Genomic DNA, 25250 nt, shown 5'->3' on the forward strand with positions numbered 1-25250 from the left:
ATATGGTGCACGTCATCTTGGTATGCTGTTTACTGTCTTGTCTACTCCAAAAATATTACATGGGGGGAAAGCTCTTGGCCAGTGTGATGTTGAATTTTCCAGAGTCTATTCCCATTGGGGTTACATTGCTTACAACCTTTAGCATGTTTTTTTTTTTTTTCCTTAAATCCAGACCTCTGGAGTCTTAATTAGCTGACTGTGAACATAAGTTGCTTGATACATGACAGTTTTGATGGGGAAATATAAGCAATGGATGTGGTGACTAGAGACACTCAGGAAAAGCATTTTTTGTCCTGTGGAAAAATTCAAGGGTTGATGTCTTTTTCTCTTTTTATCCTGAAACTAGGATGCAAACTCAAAACTTTAAATAAACATTTCCACCACACCCCCAAATCCTCACTTAAAAAATAAATTCTATTTATACCAGTTATTCAAACAAGTATTGTATAAATGCCTCAAAGTATTCCTGGTGATGCATTATTTCAAAAATGTCAAAATAGGCATTTCAATTTTTTTTCCTGAGTGTTTAATGAAAATGTTTCAATATTCTTCTCTTGAATAATTTTTTATTTAAAATAAGGGATTTCTTTGCATGTCTGTCTTTAGCACATCCGTAGCAAGTCTTGGGGATAATTAGCTCTAGTGTGGTGGTTGGAGTGCCAGGGTTCAGAGAAGACCTGACAGTGCCGGCTTGCACTGGACTGAGGCACACTGGGTCCCTCTGTCTGCTCAGAGATGGCCTGTCTCTCTGCTGCTTCATAACTCGATGGAAATAGCGGGGTATAAAGCAAGGCAGGTGGAATGGGCAGCTGCTGTGTGTGTGTGCAGGGCTACCTGTGTAGCTGCAAGGCTTGTGTTGCCCTGCAAGGCTGCCCAAGAACAGACTGAGAAGGGGACTGAGAACTTTGTCCATATCCTAGACCTCAGGTCTGGGCTCAGAGGGGTAACTGAGGGAGCAGAGGGAAGGCCCAGAGCTTGATTGGCTTCATACCATCTTTGGCCCATACAGCTGAGCCCGTACGGGGATGTCACTTGCTCCTGGTGGAGTTTGGCAAATTGCTGTCTTCAGGGCCTTTGCTGCTTATTTGCTGTTCCACGATTGTGCCTTGCCCCGAAATCAGGCCTTGTAGGGAAAGGAGCAAAGAGAAAATGGAAAGAGAAAGCAAATACTCCTCTGCTAAGAGCATTGGCTTCCTGTTAGCTGGAATAGCATGGTGCTTCCCACCCATTCTTGCTCTCTGCATAACCCCTCCCTTTGCCTTGGTCTGAAGTTACCAATGCAGAAAGGATTAGAAACATTTATGCAGCTGCCCCAAAATAACAGCAAATGTGCCCAGCTCCTCCAGCGGTAGGGCTCTGACCTACCCCTCGTTTGTGTCACGGAAGCAATGTTTGGTACAACCTCAGCCCTGTGTTGGTTGTATCTCTTGCCTGTAATTTACACAAGAAAATGAAGATAATGGTGGGCTTGTGAGAAGCCAGAGTTAATTTGGGTCTAAAATGTGCAATTATAGAGAAGCAAGTTGTCTGGGCAGGCATTCATCCTGGGCTGTGCAGTAGGTCTACAGTATAGCCACATTTGCTGTCTTCAAATTTGAGATGCCCACCCCAGCTCAGTGTAGTTTATACAAATCCCTGCCAACGAGAGAAGCTGGGTCCCTTGCAGCCTTACAAGTAACCACAGTGAAACGGTTCAGTGCTGCGTCCTGTTGCCAGGATCTGCTGGCTACAGCTCGTAGGGAGTGTGGGGAGCAGGACTCGGAAGCACTTGCTGCCCCAGAAGCAGCAGCAGCCTCTCCCAGTGGTGGTGGCAGCAAGCAGAAACCGAGCAGCATTGACTCGAGTGGCAGGAGGATATTCCTGTAAGCCAGCTGGTTTGGTTCCCGTAAGCCTGTTCATTCAAGAAACCCGTGATCGGTGACTGGATTAAAGTGAGTCAAAGAGATCATTGAAAACAAAGCTGTTTCAGTTGGTCACATGAAGTGAAGTGTAAACCCATTAGGGGGCTGTCCCTGAGTTTCTCTGTACCTCACACGCAGTCTTTCCTGGTGTGTTTGCTACACGTCAGCTGACCTGTGTACTTCCTTCTTGAGCCTGGGAGAAGCAGACAACCTTTGTCTCGCGTTCTTGCCCCCTTTCGTTGGCTGGTTTTTGCGAGAGCTGCGGACGTGCACTTGGCTGCAGGCCCCTTCTAGCTGCCTTCATCAGCTGAAGTTGTATTTAATGCTCAGGCTCGCAGCACAAGGGGTTTATGGAAGGGTTGCGAACCCCCTGATGGGCTCTGCCCTGGGTAAGAGCTGGCTTCCCTTGGTGCCTGTTCACAGCTTGGCTCGTTGACCATCCATGCTGAGGTTCGTTTGCAGTGTGCATAGAGAGCCACCATGAAATAATGGCATACTGGATGGTCTGGAGATAGTTTTCCGAAATATGAAGTGGGACATGCATTGTAAGAGAGCTCAGTCCAATGGTTCCCGTATCTGAGGTCAAAAGGAGGGCACAAGTAAGCAGTCCTTAGCCTGCCCATGACCAAGGAGGGATTTATTCCTCAGAACAGCTTCCTCCCTTGTTTCCTGAGCCCATTATCTGCCGCTTACCCCGCTTTGTGGGTGGCCCCCGCAGAAGTGTTGTGGGTTGTTGGCTGAGGTGTGGGGGGCTCATCTGGCTTCAGAGCAAAGAGGCAGCCACCCTCTGATAGCAGGGTGCCTTGGAGGTGTGTGATAGTCAACTGAAATGGGAGAAACCAATCCCGACGGATTGACAGCATGTATGATGCTTTGCCCTTTGAGCTTTGTGTGTGACTATATACAGTTTTATATATATAATATTCAGTTGGGTGGGACAGTTACATCACTTCTTTTCTATCATACCTCATAAAGAATAGGCTGTTCCCATGGCAGTTGTTTCTGGAAATCTAAGATACATGAATGAAGGTGCAGCATACTGATGCTATACCTACCTCTTCCAAAGCAGGTCACCAGAGTAATTGCAGAATGATTGGTACCAATGTAATTTTGAGAGCCAGTTTGGGGTGTCCAAAAAAAAAATTCCTGCAATCAAATACTGTATCCTATATTATTGGCTGAATTTGGGAGCCCTCTGTAACTTGCTATGTGGTGTTGGTCCCTCTCATCTTTAATCTGTGGCCATGCAATGAGAGAGAACAAAACTGTGCTTGTGCCAGAGTAATTAGCCGTGATTAAATAGATCCTTCCTCCCAGTCAAAGGTAACTGGCTGGGTGTGTACTTGTTCTGCTTGCCAGTGGTGCTTAGACCTTGTGATAAGTGCCAGGTACCCATCCCCTCCTCGGAGAGTATCAAAATGAGGTGTTTGTTCGTATCGGCGCTCATAGTGGAATCCATTCCATCCCCAGAGGGGTCACTCTATGGTATTAACAGTTCTCAGGGCAAGTATCAGGAGCGGCCGCTGTGCATATAGACTCTCTGCTCTATTCCCCCCTGCCCTTCCCCCCAAACCATAGAAAGGATGAGCTTTATTTGCCATGCTGAGGTGCTGTGAGAGTGGATTAGTTAATGTTTCAACAGTGTTTGGAAGTATTTATAGCATTAAACTAATCTTTATAGCACTCTGTAAATAGCTGTTATTTCTTTATGGCAGGTTCGTGGCTGCACATATCAGCTGTTATGGTGATGCAGCCAAAGGGCTTTTGATGCTTTATTCCCATTAGAAATTGGGTGCACGCATTCCCTGCGTGCTTTGACAATTTTTTACCCTATGTTATATGAAACAACAGCCAAATTGTTATCATTAGGAGGGGAGATGGGACTGATAATACAGTATTTGAAATACAGTTTCTGCCCCTTTCTTAGAGACCCTTGGTGAAGGGAGCTAAGCAAGATTTCCAAGAGGAGTGGAAGCACTGTATCATCCAGCCGAGAGGTGCACAGGTTCTAGCTCTGTTCACTTCCTTCTGCTTTATTTCAGTCTCTCTTTAGTAACCAGAGCTCAGGGTGGATTTTGCGTATCGCAGTTAAGGTGATGGCAGCAGTGAACTGTTACATCCTGTCCCTGCTTCCAGCCAGGTGTTCCTGTCTCCTGCCCTGCGCAGCTTCGGTGCTTGTCAGCCTTGCACAAGATGATCCTTGATAACCCATCAGACATGTTGCCTGTATTTGGTGGATTAGGGAGGTGAATTAGCTTAGCGCAGGGTTGCAGAGCACCAGAGCCACACCAAAGAGTGAAACAAATGTCTGGCTGGAGGCAGGGGGTAAATGAGTGTGTGTGTGTGTTGGTGAGGGGACCAGCTCCTTTTGGCAGCAGGGATCAATTAGATTGTTTCAAGCTATATGCATGTAATTTGTACTAAAACTGAAGATTTTTAATTTTCAAATGCATTTTCACTTGAGGAGAAGCATAGTTTTAGGACAAAGCTACTTGCTGAACTGAATGATTTTATCTGAAAAAGTGTAAAATTAGGAATTGTTTCCTTTATTCTCAGTATCTTTGGGAGCGCTCTCCCATTTCAGAGAGAAAGCTTCTGGAGAAGGCAAAATTTTTTTTTTTCCTTGCATGTTGATCCTCACCCCAGTGAGGTGAAAGAAATTCAGTTACTTGCACAGCCCATACTGAAAGCTAGCAGCAGAGGAGCTGTTTTGTTGAGATCAAAACCAAGAGAGAAGCTGGGAGACAGGAGAGGTTAAGACGCGTGTTTCTACGGCACTTACCTAGGCAGTGTTGGTATGGTGCCGCCCCAAGACACTGGATGAACACAGCCCCGTATCTAAGTGTTTATTGGATTTATCTTTGATAACGTGCTCTATTGATCTCGCATTTTCTTTTGATTATGGCAGTTTGCAGTGCCTGCTCACGCACAGGGTACTGGATGTTGGCAGGACATTTTGTCTAGTTGCCTGAATAGATGAGCTCGGAGGGTAACCCAGGGTGGTGCTGGGAGGCAGGAGGAAGAGGAGGAGCAGAGGGAAGTTGGACAATGTGGGGCAGAGCTGTTTGCTTAACCCAACCTGTTGGCATAAAACTGGGAGTCCACAGTTCAAAGGTTCCCGAGATGATGAAAACTGAAAGCTCCAAAAATACATGTTAGACATGCAAGGTTCCATTTCACAATGTTACAATTTTCTGTATTTGCTGCATTTAAAATGCACACATACATACGCAGCTGTGAGATCTCTAAATCTTCTTTATGGGCCCAAAGAGGCTCCATTCCTCACCTGCAGACCAGACTCTGGCTTCTTTCAAACACCCAAATACCAAACTTTGTCCTGCTGGTCCCTTTACTGTAGGCGCTTGCGTGTCCTTTTGGGAATAGGCTCTCTCACCTGGTCATTGCAGGGGACTTCTACAAGTCGGTGTTGTCCTCTGCGTGAGGATAGCTGCCACAAAGGCAGTGCAGGAAGGAACCTGAATGGAAATAGACGAGCCTTGACACAGAACTGAGATATCAGCATGATGACTTACGGTTGGCAAAGGTCAGTCTCTCTCTGCTATGTCCCTTCATTGTTTGCTCCTATGCCTGAGTGACAAAGAAAAGACCTGTCCTGTCACTTTGCTGTGCAGGACATGACAGAGCACTTGGCTGGCCTGAGATAGGGAGAAACCCATCTGACACCCATCTGAATTCAAGGAATCTGTCAGTAAGCTCCCACCAGCCTTGGAGTGCTGTCTAGGAGCATCTGCTGAGATCCTGACTGCCCCTTTTCCCTGCCAAATATTCTGTGGTTGTTAATTTTGCACAGGCTTGCCAAGGCAGACCCAGAGTGTGTGTGTGTGTCCTGACCCTGCTACAAATGAGTAGATGCTAAGGACAGATATGGCTGCATTCCTACTCCTCACGCTGGTGATCTCTATGAATTCTGTTTTGCGTTAGTTGCTCAGATTAAATGCAAGATAAATGGAATAAGTGAAAGGAGGTGTGGAGACTTTAAGAAAGACCCATATTTTGCTTGATTGCTAAACAGGTTGGAAATAAGCAGGCTGTGATCTAGTTTTGGGTGATTTTGCTTGGTCACCTTTACATGAGATGAAGCCACCATTGTATTTGGGTTTAAAAAGCCCTTCATTAGCTTTGAAAAGACAGCAGGCAAACTATATCCTCTTGGGCTGGTCTCTTCTAAACTGAGCCAAAACATAGTCACAGGAATTGTAATTACGAGACTGCTGTTCTCTTCTGCCTCAGTAGAAAGAGGGCAATTTCTACTCTGTTTCAGTAGTAAGATATTTGTTTCCTTGTTAGGATTGAATAATGTAGAAGTATGGCTTCACAATGCAGGGACTGTGGTGTTTCTGTCTCAGGTATAGGCATTTGTCAGTTTTTTGGGTTTTTTCTTTCTTTCTTTCTTTCCCTACCTTCTCTCTCCTAACTTCAAATCTTTCTAAAATATATCAAGTATCTCCTTGATGGTGCATTTCGGAATGTGATGCTTGCATTTCTTGTACAAGTTTTTCTTCCAATCTTTGGGAAGTCCTCTTCGTAAGAATGAAATGCAGAAGAGCCAGATGGTTTGGCAGAAGTCCAGTTACCTTAAAAAAAAAAAAGGCGCTGAGAACCTATCGAAGTTATTTCCTCTGAAGATCACACTCAGCAGACTTTGTTCTAAAAACTGGCTTAGAGTCAACACCTAGCTGTCCATACTTATTTTTCCCCCCATAATTAATCTACAAGATTCAGCCTGGAATTGATATAATTAACCTTGTGACTCTTTCTTTCTTCCATCAAGTATTGTTTCTCCACATGACTCCTTCAGAGGTGTGTTGAATCATGTATGCTTTTATCCCCAGGAATGTTGTAGTGAAAAATCTTTATGGTCTTTCCCTCTTTCCCTGGCCTAAAGCGTCTGGTTTGTGTATACATCTGGGGAAACTGGAGGAGCTCTGAGGCTTCCCTGGTGGCTTCAGAGCTCCTGGAGCTTCTTAAAATTGTTCAGTCCTTTGTGGATGGATGAGGGTTAAGGTGTGTGTTGCTATGCACTCAGAGTCCCTTCTTGGCCTGGATCACCCCAATATACCTACTGTGTGCTGGCATACAAAAGTCTCTGTAGCTACAATGTTTTCAACATGTAGCTGGGGAGCATAGGTTAGGGGTTTTTTCCCAAATAGGCTAAAACTCATACAGTAACTGGGTCCCTGCTGTGAAGTGACATGAGTATATTCCATCATTCAGTGGAGGTGAAATGGACTAGGCTGATCTTCCTGAGACCATCCTACTCACAGATGGCACTGACCATTTTCCCACGAGAAGCAGGTTCTTCTGCTTGGAAGAACTTTCATTTATAGCTGCTGCTTCTTTCCTTAGCATGTTTGAGATAATGTTAAATTTTCCATTTTGATTCAGAATCAAATCAAAATCTGGGATTTTCTTCAACAGAAAATCTAAGGGAACATGTGGTTTGACTCAGCTGAGACATTCTTGTTTTGGTTTAAATACTACTTAATTCTGCCTTCAGGTTTAAGTATGCTACATTTTGAACCAGAATTTTTTTTAAGTTAGCAAATATTCGCTTATGATCAAAAATAAAGTGGGGAAAAAATAAAGGAAAGTTAGGACAGCAATCCCCATCTCAGAGGGGGGCAGCAGAGGGACAGATGCATATGATCAAGATCCCACATGTTGGGCAAAAATTTGCCTGAGAGACACAATACCTGCCAGCATTCTTCTGACATGGAAGATATGATTTAGCAACTGCTTAGTATCATGCTTCAGCCCAAGAATTCTGGTAAATCAGTTGATTTTTGGTATGGAGATGAGAGCTGATTTTCTTTCTGGACAAGGCTATGACTGTGAACTCCCAAGTCTTGGTAGAAATCTGGCTCTGACTTTTGCAATGTGACCTGGTTGTTGGCAGACATGGATCTCATGAGTCTGTTGATGCCTTAACTCCAAGTCATCCTTCTCTCTTCAAAGTTTGTGTTGTTGCCAAGCCTTTTCTTGTCTGTGATAACTCTTGCATAATCGTTTCACTAAAGAAGCATATCAAAATAATCAGACACTCCCTCTGCAGATGTGAAATTTATTGTCCACTCATGCCTTTGCGCTGAAGTTAGGATCTTGGGTTTTAAAAATCCTCCTTCTCCTGGCTATGTGGGAGTTTCCCCTAAAGATGTGGAATGTTTACTGCATACCAAAAGCGAGATATTATGCAGACACGAGGCTCGCGACACCTACAATTTTTAAACCGCATGTGGCCTGTGTGGATTTCCTTGTGCTGAATTCACATGGAAACACAAACACATGTGGCATTTTTGTTGCTTTTCTAGGAAATCACTAAGCACAGCCCTGCAAAATAATACTTCCTACTGTTAAATGCACTATGTGTGGGGGAAGGTACTGCCTTTGTGTCCCAGGCTGTTGGAACCACATGCCAAGGCTCATGAGTCATTCACCCCAAGTGTCTGGCTTTCCAGGAAGGCAAATCCCAATTTTAGAACCTGTCAGAGACTGAAGAGGGCTGTGGGGAAATAATAATGGAAAGGTCATCAAATGTTATCAGAACTGGAGGTTTCCAATGGGGATCATGCCAGGAAATGCATGATTAGAAATAGGAGAAACTGTTATGTCAAGGCAGCTGGAATAAGGCCAGCTGGATATGAAGTGGTTTCAGCCTGCTGTAAGCAAGGGTGAAGTGAGCTGGCAAGGCATGAGGAGAGGAGGTTGAGGAAAGAATGTGAGAAATTAATAGCTGGCATCTTGCTATATGTGTTTGATAGCACTACACAGCTATCGGCTCTTCTAGTCATCACTTGGATGATGTGAAGGGAAAGGCAGCATCTTTCTTGACTTAGTTGCTGCCAGGTAAATATCAGCACACTTTGATGTTCCTCAGAGCTTCCTGACAAACAGTCCACGTTCTCTCCAGCTGGCACCCAGTGAGGGAGTGCCGGACGGCCCTTGAGGGAGGGGTGTGCAAGGGAAGCACAGGAGTGGCAAGAGATATTGCTGATGCAGGAAGAGCTTACTTCTGGTACTATAGACCTGCTGCCTTTCCAATGAGAGAAATCTCTTCTCCTTTCCACTTATAGTCAGTAAGGTTGAAAAAAAGTCAGTTCTTGGGAAAAGTGTAAATCCCTTGATTCCCTGGGTGCATACAGCAAGAACAAGTATGCTTCACCTCACCATCCTTCCAAATGCTGATGTATCCTCAGTTGTTTTGTTTGGTTACTTGCATGAATTCTTTCTTTGGCTATATAGAGCAAAATACATGTGTGCTACCAACAGCTGCAGGACTCCACCCCAGAGATGGCTGCATTTCAGCAGTGAAATCACACTGGAATGCAATTCTCATCCAAACATTAACCCCACTTAACCTGGAAAAAAAAAAAAACCACTCCAAGTTTGTCCTCTATGCGAACGATTGATTAGCCTGGTTTCTTCTAACAGTGGGACTTAAGTGTTCTGTTTATGTCCCAGCTGACCCACTTCAACCATTTGTCAGAGAGCTAGAAACTTAACAATATTATGTTCATACTAGTTTGGAGAAAAAGATGACAAAGTGGAAGAGAGAGTCTTTCTTCCTCCTCCTTCCCTCTTCCTCCTTCCTTCCTTTCTCCTGCTTCCTTCCTCGTTTCCTCTTCCTCTTTCCTTTTTCTCTCCTGATATTATTTAACTCAGAATCTCTTTGATTTCATGGTAGACTTTTCTCCAGAGGTGAGAGGGAGAGGAGATATTCAGTCATGTGCCTACAGTTAGCTACCTGGTTGCAGGAAAAGGAAATGTCTGCCTACCATTCAAGACTGAGTGTTGTTTTCACTGCTGGAATGGATCAGCCCTAGGGCTAGATCACAGCTATATTGCTTAGAAGCGCTGTCTGTGCCCAAACAGACTGCCAATGCAGTAAGGTCCACTTCTGAAAAGCCCACTGAAGATGGTGATGTCTCTTGGTCATGTGAGTCAGTCCAGTGTCTCACATATCCTTTTCTGTGTTGCCTTGCAACTTCATCAGAGCTGCTCTTGTTGGGTCTTCTTTCTCTTGATGTGCCCTTATCCTCCTTTGCTTAATGCTCAGTGTTAACACTGGTATCTTGTCTCATTTAGTTGGTCTCCATTGTTATGTGCACAGACACGCTTCCTCACAAGAACCCTAAATGCCCAGCTCCTCTTCAAATGTCTTCCTACTCAACCCTTGAGTTACTAGTAATGCTCTGCAGAGCCGGTATCTACAGTACAATTGCAAGTGTCACCGTTAGTGACTTTAATGTGTTAATGACTTGTACTGCAAGGCTGTTGTAATATTTTCTTATTGTGACACTGGTTATGAGTAAGTAGTTGGCGCGTAGCTCTCTAAGAAGCTCATGGCATGGAACTGCATCCTGCTAAAGTTTCTCTGGGGAGTGAGTGGATATGACCAGATGCATCTCAGGGCTTTGTAAGTTCAGTGCGTGATAGCGCAGGCTGCTTGGACATAAATGTTTCATTAGCAGAAGTGATGTGAGTTACCAGATGGGTTTGCCTCATAGTTAAATCACCAGGAGCATGAGAGATCATACCCAAGAGGCCTGTCAAACCTGGAGACCCGCTGAGCATTTCAGTCCAGAATATTACCCTTGTAGGTACCTTCTGCAGTTTGGTCCCATTCTCCCTAAAAGCACTGAAATAAGCACTGCTGGCTTTCAAAAGTAAATGAAGACTCTTTCAGAAAAGTGGAACTGTTTCTTCAGTAGGTTTTTAGACTTGAGCTGTCTTTTCCATGACCTGTAATAGTGACAAAGTACTGACACTGCTGACAGCTCTGGGACATACCAGGACAACTTAAGTCCTTTCCAGTGAATGACTTTGAAAATCATCATTGCTTCTTTTGCTCATTGTATTTGGATTTTTTTTTCTTTTTCCTGGCACCATTATTCTGGAAACACTTACTAGTGCATAGGTGCAAATCACTTTTGACCAAGCATGTTCCTGAAACTTTAATTCAGCTTCTGTGCCTTATTTGGGAAAGGGCTTGAGACAAAGTTGAGAGACACAGAGCTTCTTGGTATAGCCACAAAACAGTTGATAGTCTCCAAAATGACACAAAGACTGTTGATGACATGCTAAATTTTCAGTTCTCTCAGAAGTAAGAAAAACAGGAAGATCCTAATGGAATACTAAGTAATGATGTTTCTTCTATCTGACGAGCATTTGCACAGTGAGGTTGTTACTGTGAACAAACCTAAAATACGTCCTCAATATGCCACTGTTTTCCTTGCAGGCAGAATATGAACCTAATAAGTTCTTGAGTGGTAAAAAGATTCCAGATAACTTCCCAACTCCACTTACTCAACCTGAGATAGTGGAAGTCCTGGCTCTTATAATTAGGGCTTCAGAGACTTTCTGGAAAGGAATACTTGACTTTGAGGAAGCCATTGTTTTATGTGCTAACAAAGAAGTAGTAGCGGTAGCCTTTGGGGACTGTAGCTGATGCAAGCATCTGTGAAGGTTTAGTGGATATGGAACGCAGCTCGTACGCTGCCAGAGGTGAGGGATCTGTAATCAAGTGTATATTGTTCTGGCTAGAGCCTGAGAATCAATAACACCCTGCCCTGTGCTGTGTGCTGATACAGCTACAGAGGCAAGCTTGGGCTGTGCCCATGCTCTAACTGCACACCCCACTGCTACAAATGTAGGCACCCGTGCGCTGCCTTGCTACCAGCTGCAGTGAAGCTTGCACAGGCCCACGTTGGCAGTGGAGGTGCCTGCATGTTGTATGAGTATCTCTCCGCTGCAGCTACCTGAGCTAATGAAGCCGAAGTAGTTCCCAGCTAGGTGTGCCTCTGTTGTCATCATCTCTGGCTTCAGGAAGAAATGAGACTTTGTGCTGGGAATAGCTGTTAGACTGAAACAAAAACTGCAAAATCTGGCATGCAGCGTGCTTAAGCACCAGGCAAAACAGCACCATATAGCTTCCTCTGAAGCTGTTTACCAAACCTTATAACATTTAATTAAAAATCTTTCTAGTGAAAGCCTGTGTTTCAGGGTGTACAATCTGAAGTGTCAAGTACATCACTGGGCACCACTGTCTCTCATCCAGCAGCATGGATTCTCAGAGCGGGAACATTGGCTTAAGTTTGAGAAATAGCTTGCTTTGTGCAGCTTGGGAGGATATGAAGCAAGCAGTGAAAAATCCTGAAAGGCAGGCTTGAACTGGTGGTATAAATTTTTCCATTGAGCTGTTAACAACTTCTTCGTTAACAAACTAGACTGATGCGTCCTGATGATGGTAAATAGTCTGACCAAAATGCTGTGGAAATCAGACACTTAAGAGCAGAAGGCCAATGCCTTATTAAAATACAGCACCTGATTAGTGACAGCTACGACTTACTCCTCTGGAAATCCTTTTCATCAGTTGGAAAGAGTCTAAATGCTTGATCCTCCAGGGAAAAAGATACTTTCAAGGGATGATAGATAAGAATTCAGGAGAGGAATTTTGTGAGATGTTTACAATACCTTCTGTTTACCAAAGGTTGTAAAAATTCAGTCCTGAATTCTCTTGCATGTGTTCAAATGTAATGAACATTCATTCCAGTGAGTGCTTCAGGTTCACATTTCATCTTCAGTCAGCCCACTTTTTTTTTTTTCTTTCTTTCTTTATCCAGCTTCTTCACTTGCAAGCCAGCTATGTCCTCACAGAAATCAGTTCAGAACTATCACAGCCCATCAGGGAACCTGAATGTCAGCTGTTTTCCAGAGTGAAGCTGATAAAAGCATGGTTGCGGACTCTGTGCTTTGTGATTTCAGAGGAGGATTCCCTCTTTCTCCAGTGGTGCTGGCTGTTTTGGAGATCCATTAGCACAGTTGTAGCTGGTATGCCTTTCCTGCAGAGACTGACTATTTGGCACTTTTTCCAAATTTCCCTGCTTTCTGCACCCCATGCTCCTTTATACATGCTGCTAGAGCAAACAGCACCAGGGTTTTGCACTGCTGACGGTATTCTATGTTGTAGGGAAACATAGTTTTGGTCCGCAGAAGGATACTTGCAACTCACAGGGTGTATGTGATTTTTCAGATACTCACCAATGTATGGATGTGGCACAAAAACTGATTTCAAGAAGCCTGGGGCAAGGATCATAGTTTGAGGGTTTTTTTCCTCATTTGCAAGTTGCTCTCATTAAGCTGTCTCTTCCCCCCTGCCTCCCATAATGTTCTAATGAGCACCACATAGAAATATATCTAGCCCTTTACCTTGCACCATTAGGATTTTGATTGAAATTCAGTGTTCCTTTTGTTAATTCAACCTTTAATATTTGAAGAGGGTAAACTCCCCCTCTGCCTGTTTCATGGGTGCAAGATAATTGATTTCAGTGTCACTCCATCTTAACAAAAAAAAATAAACCCATCAGTACAGCATGAATCCCCAACATTGGTATGTACAAAGGAATGGGAGGAGATAGAGAAGATACTGAGGTAGATACTGCCCTCCCAGTCTGCCTATAACCGAGTGATTTGAAATGTCAGTGCTTTCCTCTTCCATATAAAGCTCCAGCCCTTCATCCACCTCCTCTCAATGTAACACATTCTTCCTGTGATTGGAAAGTATTCTGGTGAGGATTTCTAGGAGGAAGGAGGGGGCTGCTAATAACACAGTAGTAAACTTGACCTTCTGTATGTGCCTGAGTCCGCTTTCCCCAAAGTGGTGCATAAATTAACATTCTGGCAATAATACTGAGCCTGTTTAATTTTCTGTTTGACTAGAAACATTGAGAAAATGTCATGATATTTGATTTCATCTTTGTCTATTTTTGCTCCTGCTGAATGAAGCTTATTGGACTCTTGAGACCCAAGTGCACACAGTACGGCTGGGAGCAGGCTGGATATAAAGAAGCACTGTCCCTCAGGCATGTGTTCTTCAGCCATGCAGGAAGTATTTGGTTTTATATTTGAAGGCTGGCTGAGATTCCCTAATGGCTCTTAATCTGTTCGTTTTCTTTGACTACATCCTGTGCCAAACCCAGTCCGACCTCAGAAGTTTTGGGGTTTCTGCTTGCTTCACATAAGCATTCGAAAATGTGTAGGAACAGGAGGCTCCATACCAGACTGAGTGTGAGTGAAAGACTGACTGAAGGAGGGGTTACAGCAGATAAATCTTTCTTACTTATATGATGAAAAGATATGTGTGCTTTCAAGCATTTGAAGGGGCAAAACACTTGGAAGGAAGAGGAACTCCAGCCCAGTCCAAAGGGACCTTAGCATAAGAGGAAGCAGAGGATGTTAAGAAAAGTCTAAAGGTGGGGTGAAATGATCTGCTGCTGTCTGTTGTAGCTTCACTGAGAGTTGTGGGAATTTGTGCCAGAGGAGGGCATGGCCTTGAGCACTGCTGTTAAGAGAATGGTTCCTAGGAAAAGGGGTGAAAAACCTCAACCTGGAGAGATGGCCTGACACATCCTGTGGTAATGAATCCTAAAAATAAGAGTTTGGAAAGGGGTTGGCGGGGGGAGTTACCCTTTCCTCAAGTATCCGGTTCTTGAGCAGTGCTCTTCCCCCCGAGAGCAGTGCTGCTCCAACTGGTGCATTCCTTTGGAAAATCTGTTCTGAAGAACATTTTTCTTTCATCTCTCCTTACTCTTTCCTCTGTGCTCATCTCTTATCCTCCCTTCCCCAGGGCTTCAGCTAGTCTTACTGTTCCATCTGTATTTTTTTTCAATTTTAGCAAGCAGCACAGGAATAAGAAAAAGAACAGGCTTTGGCAATATCTTTTTCCTGAAGACCTGTGGGCCGCTTGTGTGTACGGCAAGGCCCACAAGCACCCATGACCACTTGCGTGGGGGCTGAAATACAGGAGAACTTGTAGGCCCCGTGGCTGCAGCCACTCACTTAATGAAGCAAATGATACGTTACAGATACAACAGCAGCGCAGAGTGGGACATGATTAACCACCGCCCACAGCTCAAGCACATGCACAGAGGGACCATTGAGCACAAGAAGTTACATAATCATTTTCCACCTACTAATCCTAACCCAGGGATCCCATACACAATGGCCAAACCCACAGGAGTGCCAGAGGTGCAAGCCGCACTTGCTGATCTCTACCAAAGGGAAATTGCATAATTTCCAAAGAGAAACAAGATGGGGTGGGGAGAGAAGATGGATATGGGGGGGGGGAAATGGGAAAAGGGGATCTGAGAATGAGTAAGGAAGCTGGCAGAGCAAGGAAAAGGTTTTAACAAAACTTCCAGTCTGGTGTTTCTGGATGAATGTGTTTGTGTGATCTTGGCACTCCTGAGCAGTAATATCAAGTGAGCGTAGCAGTTGCGTGGATGTAGGGCTAGTCTGCAACTTCTGAGCGCTCTAAGCTGGCAGCTATAAAAATGCTTGTGGCATTGATATTGCCATGTATTTTTAGTAACCCAGGACAGGACACCAAGTTGGCTCAGCAACAGTTGTTGGTTGTGTGGACAGAGGGGACAGAAGCAGAGCCAGGTGTCCTGAAGGCATCTGACCAAACCCCCAGGAGTGCCTGTGATCTGACAAGAGAGCCAAAAACCCAAGAAGCAGGTGCACAAAATTGCAGGCATCCTCACTCACGAGGGCAAGTGTTGGAGAACTGTTTGGGAGCTGCAGAGGTGCCTGAAGGAGAGGTGCATGCCTAGCTCGTAACAGAGCATGATGATATGGGCTAGGTGGACATCAATGTAGATGGCTGTCATTTTAAGTCCCTCTTCAGAGGTGACAATCAAGCGGGACAGAGGTGCTGCTTACTTGAAAGCATTTCAGAGAGGCATGACCAGCCTGTCTGATCTCGTTTCATTAGGAACCCAGTGCCCCACACTGGTATCAGTTGTGCAGAACAGACCCAGCGTGACCAGAGCGCCTGCAGGTGAGAGCTGTGGGAATGGCCTGGCTCTTCTGGAAAACATATGCCCTATATTACTGGGGAGGGAGAGAGGCTGCAGCTTGAAAGGCTCAATGTCTTCTGTTTATCAGAAGCCATATGAAGAGTCGATAATGCAAGTGCCTGTATGGGGAGCTGATATTCGATATTAAAAGGCTCCTGAGACTAACAAAAATATAACAGTGATTAAGTGATGATAGGTATATTCCAGCACATCTTTTTCACTCCTGTAAATTTTAAATAATTGGATCTTTTGCAGAAATTTTCTTCTTAGCTACAGTTGTTGGACCTGAAGTTGAAACATGTCCAGGGAAGACTTTGGTCCGTGTTAAATTTGATAAACACAAGATGCTATGTCATATTAAATCAATTAATTGAAACTGCTGTGCTAGGAACCCCTACGAATCAGTGATAACTCAAGACTCCTGACTGAGAACTCTTGGTGTTTCTGGATGTTTCAGCCAGTGGACATGATATTGGCTGCCTCAATTTTTCAGTACGATTTTCATGGACTCTGTACATCTCAGGGCTTCAACCCGACATAGAAGCGGAATGGGGCTGATCAGTGATGATTAAAGTTTTAGTAGGAGCTGTCGAAGAGAAAACCAGTTATTACCTTTCTGGGTAAATGACAGGTGCTGTTCTCAGCTCCTTTATTTTAGTGCTCAGCTGTGCTTCTTAGTATGTGCAAACAAGTGCCCGTATGCTTCTCCCCCTTGCTGAGGAAAGCCTCATTTACATCATGGTCTTCACTCAGTTTGCAGCCACCATGGATTAGGCCTAGGATATGTTTGAGGGGAGGGGAGGGAAGTGGGGTTAGCACGAGTGCTTTGCATTGGCTGTTTTGGCTCCTACATGGAGTTGATGGGAAATGTGCCATGGTTGGCAATTAGGTTGTTGTAAAGCGCTCCTGAAAATCCCACCCTTGAGGCACTGTCAGAAACCGGGGCCCTGCCCCACTTAACTCCCACTGTGGTTTGTGGGAACATTCTTCATGCAACATTTGGGAAACAGGAGGGAGAAAGACTGACTGACAGGGGAGCAGCGAGGAGGGGAAGCCTGAGCTGAACGAAGTCCGTGAGCTGCGAGCCAGCCCTTCGGGGGTGCAAAGTAAGAGCTTTGGGGGGGATGCAGTTACTTCAGTGTTAGTAACCAGGACCTCTGAGCCTCCAAAGAGATCATGGCTCAAAGGTGACTGTGTTAGAGGCAGGTTTATTGAATGCAGGCTTTGCTGCTTAAAGCCATCCCCAAAGATTCACTCTTCGCCACCCTCAGAGACGGGATATACTGAGCTGCAGGGTCAGTCTGCCCCAAAATGCTTCTTTGGTTCTGACTGCTCTAATAAAAAGCAATGGTTCCAGTCAAGTCAGCAGCCCCCTGTGGCAGCTACCAGTTTGTTCTCCGATAGCTGAGAGTTGTGGTGTACTAGAAGTGACTGGGAAACGAAGTATGGTCCTGCAGTGTAGACCTTCCCCACAGGAGCTGTGTTGTCTCTGTAGGCTGTGCCAAGGTGACACCTTGCTGTATATTAAAAGCAAGCAATCATTTGCCTTGCCGTTGTTTGGAGGTTTCTTAAAACTTTTAAGACTGGTTAGATGTATTTTATGACCAAGATTTTGAAATTAAATGCATATAATAATGTGTGCAAAGCATATTGTTCTAATGCAGTGTGAAACTTGCTGTTTTCAATAAATCACTGGAGAGCTTAAAAACAGAGTTTGTGCACACTGTTCCAGAGAACAGGAACATATATCTGTGTAAATCAGGAGACTTGACATTAGCAATGTCTCCAAAAAGATGTTTCAGTAATTGTGCCTCCTGTTGACATTTCCATAAAGCATCCAAGTCTGAAGTCTTCATCATACTATTTCCTTCCTGCAAAGAAAACAGACTATGGTTTTGGGGGGGGTTCAGTTGTGTGTCTCTGTCTACTCATGTATACTGTTTAGCAGCAGCTGCTTATTAGCATTATTGTTTTGAGACATGGCGCGACAGTGGCATCCAGTCTGGGCAAAGCACACAGTGAAAGATAGTCCTGTTCTAAAGAGCTTGCGCTTTAACCAGGTGAGACAGCTGGTGAGACGTGAATTTTTTCCTTTTCTCTTTACAGGCAGGCAACAGAAGCACAAATTGTGTGGCTTGCTGAGTTCACGTAGGACTGGCCTTGCTAGTGATGGAGGGAAAATCCAGATCTCCCAAGTACCAGACCAGCATCTCCATCAAAGATCATCCTTCTGCATGGTTTCTGCTCTGGTTCCTGAATGATGCTCAACCCTTCTGTTCCTGAAGCAGAGCCTGTGCTTGGGACAACGCATACAGCAGCTGATGGAGAATGCACCGGCATTTTGGAGGTGCTCAGGTAGGCTTTCCTTCTCAATGTTTCCTTCTAGGTTACACTGGAAACTTGGAATTTACGGTCTTTGGGATTGAATTGCAGCTTTAAAAGATGGTTTGAAATCACCTATTTATTTGTAAAAGTTAACTGTGAAATGGCTTTTGCAGTTAGACGCTGGATAGTTCTGAAGAGTTGTTAGGAATTATCTACTGCCATGAATAGCATCCAGAAAATGAGTAAAATTCTGGCATTTTCCACAGTTCTTTGTGCAAAGTCAATGGCAGAATTAAGGTGTCGGTGAAGCCCTGTAAACCTCAGGAAAAGAGTATGGATTTGACTTGATAATTTTATATTTTGGATGGCTTTCTATTTTATCTGAGTTGAGACTTGCTGAAGTTCACAGTGTTGCTGTTAACACTGCAATGGAACTGGTAGCAATTGGCCTTTGAATGTACACAGGTCTGCTTGTTGGAGCATAGTGGTCTAGTGGGTGTAGCTGCGGGGAAGATTGCAACCAGCTTGTGTGTCGGAGGGTACCATTTTCACGCAGATGCTTCTAGCCACCCTGGCACTGCTTCTCTCGTACATTCTTCATTTGCATGGTTTTGGTAAAAAGCTTTTTTCCCAGTGCTGGCTCAGAGTACTTTCAGTCATGGCAATTTTCATATTGTTTGAGTGGTTATTCACCCACCATGTAAATATCTGTATGTTTGAGTCAGAATTGAAGCCTTTAGGGAAAAGTAGAGAGAGAGAGAGAGAAACCAGACCACAATCAACACTGATAGATATATATATATATATGTGTGTGTGTGTGTGTGTTATTGGTGGTAACATTCTTTATATGACATGATATCAGATAATTGTAAACAGCTTATTTTCCATAGGGGTGTCTCTCTGCCCCACATTAACGCCCCCACCTTGCCACAGAAAATCAACGTCTTGCACTGAAAAACAGATGGGGACTCAGAAATATTTTTTAACCATGATGTAAATGCCCACAAGCATGAAGTAAAGTTTTCCCTTCCAACACACACCATCAGTGGCTCCCAGAGCTGAGAGTTTCTGAAGGGTTGGCTCCACTCTGCGTGTTGCGAAGCACACTGTGCAGCTTCATGAAATGCATACAAGGCAGGAGAATGACACAGTCACTTTGTGAGGCTTGGTCATTGATCGTGCTTAGTCCCCTAAGGTTGTTTTTCAACACTTATGTTTCATTAAGAATATATTTTTGGAAGTTTTGTGTGAAACTGCTGTAGAAGGTCTTAGTTGTTGAATAAACTGAGGATTCTGAAGCAGCAAAAACCTGGGGCTCCAGTTTAACATCTCCAAGCCTGAGACGTTGTGCTCCTACTAGCCCTCGCTGCAAGGTGTATTTGGGACATGTACTGTAGACAACAACTGTGTATTGTGAATCATGGGGGTCCGGGGAGCTATCTGGGGATGAGAAATGCCCCCTGTGTTTAGTACTGCTATGCTGCAGGCTTTGTACAGTTTGAGGGAATACAGAGCAGTAATGATGTAAAAGCACTGGAATCTTAAGGAGTCCCTAAGGGCACTCAGTGCGAACTAGTTTCACTTCCCCTCCAGTGGTCTGCAGTTGGTCATTTAGTTCGGCATGGGAGATCATGGTAGGAAGGGAGCCTCTCCAGTGCCATGTTAGTGCCAACGGTAGTGACCAACCTCTGTTCTGGGCTGATGCTTCTGAGAAAACTGTGGCATGTGGGAGGAAGCCAGAGGCTCTGTGCTAAAGGGGAAGAGCAGGTCTCTAAATGTAGAAACGTGGGTGCTATGTTTTCTGCTAGATAGCAACAAACCTAGCCTTTAAGAACCAACAGAAACCAGTGAGATGGAGCAGCAGTGTGGGCAAGGTCTTCCATGGCAGTACATCTTTGGGGCTCTGTTGTGGCCTCAGTGTGTCTTGGCCATCATTATGCCAAGGACTCGACCTTTGTGATTAAATGGAACTCGGCCTCTCTAGCCAGTCCCTTGCCCTGCATAAACTACCTGTCTGGCTCATAAATGTTCCACATCATCTGCTGATGAAGCAGATGGCAAGGGAGGTGTAGGAAGACACACTGATAGGAGTCCCTACTCAGGGCCAGGTCCCAGATCTATATCAAACACCACTGCTATCAGGATAATGTGACTGTGATGAGCTACCATAGTGTTTGGATAGTGCCTAGCACAGTGGAGATGTGACCCATGTGTACACCTTGTACGCAATGCACATAACTCTCTGTTAAATCATTATTATTTACTGTGCTGAGTGGTCTGAAGGCCCCTTATCGCTGCAGATGAATGGAGTCTCGTGGATGACAATTCATAAATTCTGAATTAACTACATGCGACCTGTCCCAAGTAGAAAATCTTATTTTCATTTACCCTAAGTTAACTTCTTTTTAGAGACAATAGTGTTGCCCATGAGCCTTTTGAAAGATGTATCGATTTGTGAACTCGTGGCTAATGGATGGTTTGGATGGATTCCAAGACATCAGGAAATCAGTTGTGCCCATTCTGGCTAAGCTTAAAAAAAATAATAATAATCAGTGTTTAGTAACAGTATACGGAGGCAAGTAGAAAGAGGAACCTACACAAGTAAGAAGAAATACTGTCTCCCACTGTGCATTTACTTAGCTCTGTTCTGAGCCATACAATCAGTCTAGAGTGTTGCTGTACCGTCAGTTGGAGGGGTTATTACAAAGGGCAGGACACTCCCAACTGGGTGTAGTGAATTGGGAAGACAAATCTGGCAAATCAATGTAAAGTTTTGATGCCACGAGTCAGGAAGGCAGTAGAGACTTCAGGCTCAAGAATACAAAAAAGCATATTTTGCGAGTGTAGATTGTGTCTATAGAAGAACATCTTCACTGCCTACCAGATTGGTTCACTTCTGTTAAAGTCAATGGCAGTATTCCTGTTGACTGCAGTAGTAAAGGACTTCTACAAGCAAATATTTTTTCCTAGAAACCAGATATATCAGGAGATGTAAAGATTTAAAGGCCCAATTCTCAGCTCTTTTGCATTGATAAATTGCTGTGAAACAAAGACAAGGCTCCTGCCTGTGCCGTCTGCAGATTGCAGGCAAGTACTTCCTTTAAACTCTGTCTGCAATAACACACTTTGCAGGATCAGTTTCATTCCTTATGGGAAATGAAATTTGTTGCTAGCATGGCCACTTTACTCCGTGGAGCTAAGTGAATTGGCTGCAGTTATCTGTCTGATGTACTCCTCAGGCATAATGGAGTCCTCTGACAATGTCAAAAAGAAGTAAAAAATTAAAAAGAGAAAGGAAAAGAAGTGCAAGCCACTTGCACTTTGTACTCCTCTGGGTAAAGCAGAACATGATGAACCCATTTCGTTCTCAACATGAATGCAGACTTCAAGCGTATTTGTTGTTGAGTGTATTTTTCCTTTTCCTAAAAGCCAGTAGTATGGGTTTCCTTGCGCTTAGGAAACGTGTGTCACAGACAAACGATCCCACTGGTGAACGTTGTCACTAGCACTTAGGTGAAATTGAGCTCTTGTAAGCTGTACCTGGCAGTCCTTGCAGCTTTGAATAGTGGCTAGTGAAGTGGTGAGTGGCCTGAAATGTACCCATTGCACAGCTAGTCTGACAAAATCTGGCCAAAGGTACATTTGCTCAGAAGCATGATTTCTTCACCCTGTGACCTATCCAGAAATTTGAATAGAATTTGCTCTGTGGTTCTCTGTAGTTTGCTGGAAAAATGGGCATGTGATGGGTTGAAGGTGGACATGCTTCTTATTTGGTATTTCAGTGGCCTCATTCAGAATATGAAGTCTAGGCTCTTTTCCCTCTATTTCCAGAAGGGGGTTACATTTGAACTTGTTTTTTCTTTATATTTGTGGGGATTGTCTGATAGTAGCAGACCTGAAAACACCCTTCCTTCCAGTTTTAGTTACCTCATCTTTCTGTATCCCTGTTTTCTTTCCCATTCTTTGCATGCCTTATCTATACAGACTGCAAATATTTCAAACCCTCAGTGGCTTGCTGCTTAAATTTTTATTGTTTTATATTCCATAACTATTTCATTAGTTGCATTGAAACCTCTCTATTACAAGTTTAGCCAGGTGAATTACAACAACCCGGAAGCACGTGAGTAGATCCTGTATCTAGGAAGAGATGTTTTTCAATACACCATGAACAGCAGAGTAGACTTGCATCAGTGGAGTTCCCTGTAGAGCAGCTACTAGTGGTCCCAGTACAGATGTAAATGGGTCAGAGACTGAATTAGGTAGATCTTAAGGATGTTAAGAGAGATATCAAGGGTGCAGTGGGCATGAAGTATGAATGATCTTCTCCATCCCTACCTAGAAACCCTGCAAGCCTGGACTGTTGTGCAGTGTATCATGTCCCACGTGGCGGAATTCCTTTTCTAGCTCTGGCTGAAATTAAACAAGGAAAAACCTGACCAAGTGTCACTGAAATCTGTACAAACTACTCTGCTGCCCTGAGAAGCAGAAAATTGTTTCAAAGGAAGGTGTGAATGCCTGAACCTGAGCTTGTACACCCAAGGCTCCAGCTGCTTCAGAGGCGCATCCTGCTCATCTAATTTGCCTCCCTGCGTAGCTAGATGAGAAGATTTTGGCAAGTTGTCCTTGCCTGAGTGATTTGTGTGTGTCAGAGTGGGCTGTACAAATGCATTTGTACCCTTAGCCGCTGATTTCTGAGAACTCATCGGTGTGCTCATTAGAGGGGTTTTCACCACTTCACATGTGGTTTGCCAGTCATTGTTTCAAATGAGCTCAGCCCTGAGTCATTTAGGATTTCTTCAGCGCGTTTGTGTCCAAAGGGCCTGGATGAGGCATGCAGACGTTTTTTCCTGAGGACAGTTAACTGAAGCTCTCTTTCCATGTTCCCGCTGTTGTGTGTGCTGAAACTGTGCCCTGAGGCCACAGACTCAGTCAAGACCCACCTCATTACAGGCACTTCCAGGCAAATAGTAAAGTAGTGTTTTTCCGGAAGAGATTATAGGGAGGAGATATAAGACAGAGGAATGTGTCATCTCCACATCATAGATGGCAAAAGGAGGAGAATACCTCTCTTGTTAGAGATGTGCTTGTTTTTGGGGGGGGGGATGGTTGTTTTTTTTACCGGAAATACTGACAGCATGGACTAGACCAATAGAAAAGTGTTTGGTACTGTTACACCTCAGGCTCCCTTCAGTGTGAGAACAGGTGTATCAGCGGACACAGCTTGAACGCAGTATAGGCAGGTGAGGTTGCATTGAGTGAGATGGACCTGTGTTAGAGGAGTAAATGTTCACCTGGTGAGAAGGCCAAAAGAGCCATTTCCAAACTACCCAGGAAGGTGAGGGCAGTGCTGCTGTCCTGAGCCCATTCTTCCTTTCCCTGCTGACTGAAGAATTTCACTGGGCTCAGTTTTCACACGCAAGTAAATTAAAGCTAAAGAAAACACAACAGTAGGGAAAAGTCCCATCATCTCGCAGCAGGGCTCCCCTGCCGAGCAATCTTTTTGACAATTCTAGGTTTTTATTTCCTAATTAGAAATAATGATGTGTTTTTTGGGTCAAGAAGACCTTCTTGCTGTGAAATATTAGACCAATTTTGATGGTGTAAGTAAAAATAGGCCCGCACACCCACATGTGCGTATGCGTGCACACACACTAGCAGGAATAAACATGCAATGTTCTTTGCTTAATTACGAGCATACTTTCCTCTGAAAAGTCTCCTTTGCCTTCAGTTAGTTGTTTTTCAAGTAAATATAGAGAATGAGTTTTTTGGAGAACAGATGGGCTGGAATGAGGAATAGAAATATTTTCAGTCAGAGAGGGGACAGATGATGTAATAAGCCACAGGAACAAAGTTCAGTTATTTTATGCTCTCATCCAGACCTCAGAACCGAAAATGCCTCTGTAGTTAATTTTGGATTCTCTCATCTGCTTTTGAAGGTTGGCTCCATCTTTAAATGCTATTTAAATACATATGGAGTTAAAATGAGAAAATGATGATTGGGTAATGATGGAAAGATCTATTTGTCAGCACTGGAAGTGTTTGGGTAGTGTTTGCACTGCAGATAACAGGCCAGATATGCATGTGATTCTGCTGGGGAGGAAAAGGATGTACCTTGAATAACCTTAACGGAGGTCCTCAAGAGCTGCATCTGCCTGACTGAAATGAAGTTGTCTTCAGATGTCTGATGGTTGAAGGTTCAAAAGCTGCTCACAGATACTTCAAAAAGTATGGCTAGCTCTTACGCTGGTGTGTAACTTCCCTCTTGCTTCACCGACTTTCATAGTTCCCTTTGTGAGGGCTTGTATGGGGTCATGTCCCCACCTTAGACTGCATCTGGGACCTCTTCATGCTTCTGCGGGCAAACCGGGGAGAACCAGGCACAGTACCCACTCCACAAGGGCAACTACTTTGGTCATGGTGGTTAATATCATCATACCTTTTGACAGAACGGCCAATGAAATGCTTGTTCACAGGCAGGCAGTGTAATCATGATTCATAGACTCTTTGGGCAAGCTTAAATGTCAACAGACTTGGTTTGTGTCCCACCAGGCACAGAGAGCCTTCTGCATGGCTGAGACAGAAGAAAGAGGACGAAAGAGTTATGGGGACCCTGCTCAGGAGCTTGGTGGAATTTGATATCTCCAGTGATTAGGAATGATTTTTGGGTGAGAATTAAAGTGAAGGTAGTTGTAGCTGTTGATGACTGCTTTGCACTTGAGCTGGACAAGGTAGCAGTGCTCCTGAAAGGAGCCTGAGCAGGCTTCACTACTTTTCTCTCAAAGCCACAGAGCTGGGATGTAGCTCTGTGAAGTCTTGGTGGAGGGAAGGACTCTTGCAGCAGCCCAAGCACGGAGGTTTTTGCCAATCACTGGTAGAAGATTTGTGCAGAGAAAGATAGGGAAAGCATGTGCAGCAGTCACCTGGTGGATCTTACAAGCTGGTAGATAAACTGAGGATAAGAAATGCTGCAAAAGATAAGACCGACCATGTTTTACTTAATGAACCTGGAGTTCATTTTCTCAGCTCCCTTTTCACATAGATGGGATGTGAGAGTAATTAGGTTCCAGTGCTTGCAGGCTAACACTGAGGTGTGTTTGAAATGCTTCAGGGATGGTGGCCTACTTGCAGAAGCATTCCCTTTGCCTCT

At 44.3% G+C, this 25250-nt stretch overlaps 1 long non-coding RNA gene across 9 annotated transcripts in view; it reads left to right on the top strand.

Annotated features, from left to right (window-relative positions):
- The window catches only part of LOC112968830, a 376846-nt gene that overhangs the window by 175545 nt on the left and 176051 nt on the right, over window positions 1-25250 (top strand). For all 9 annotated transcript variants that reach the window (XR_003254455.1, XR_003254459.1, XR_003254458.1 and 6 more), the window contains one exon: window positions 17885-18133. This is a non-coding gene — a long non-coding RNA (uncharacterized LOC112968830). The remainder of the gene's footprint in view (window positions 1-17884; window positions 18134-25250) is intronic.

Source organism: Apteryx rowi, unplaced genomic scaffold, assembly GCF_003343035.1.
Source record: "Apteryx rowi isolate R43461 unplaced genomic scaffold, aptRow1 scaffold_326, whole genome shotgun sequence".
NCBI lineage: Eukaryota > Metazoa > Chordata > Aves > Apterygiformes > Apterygidae > Apteryx > Apteryx rowi.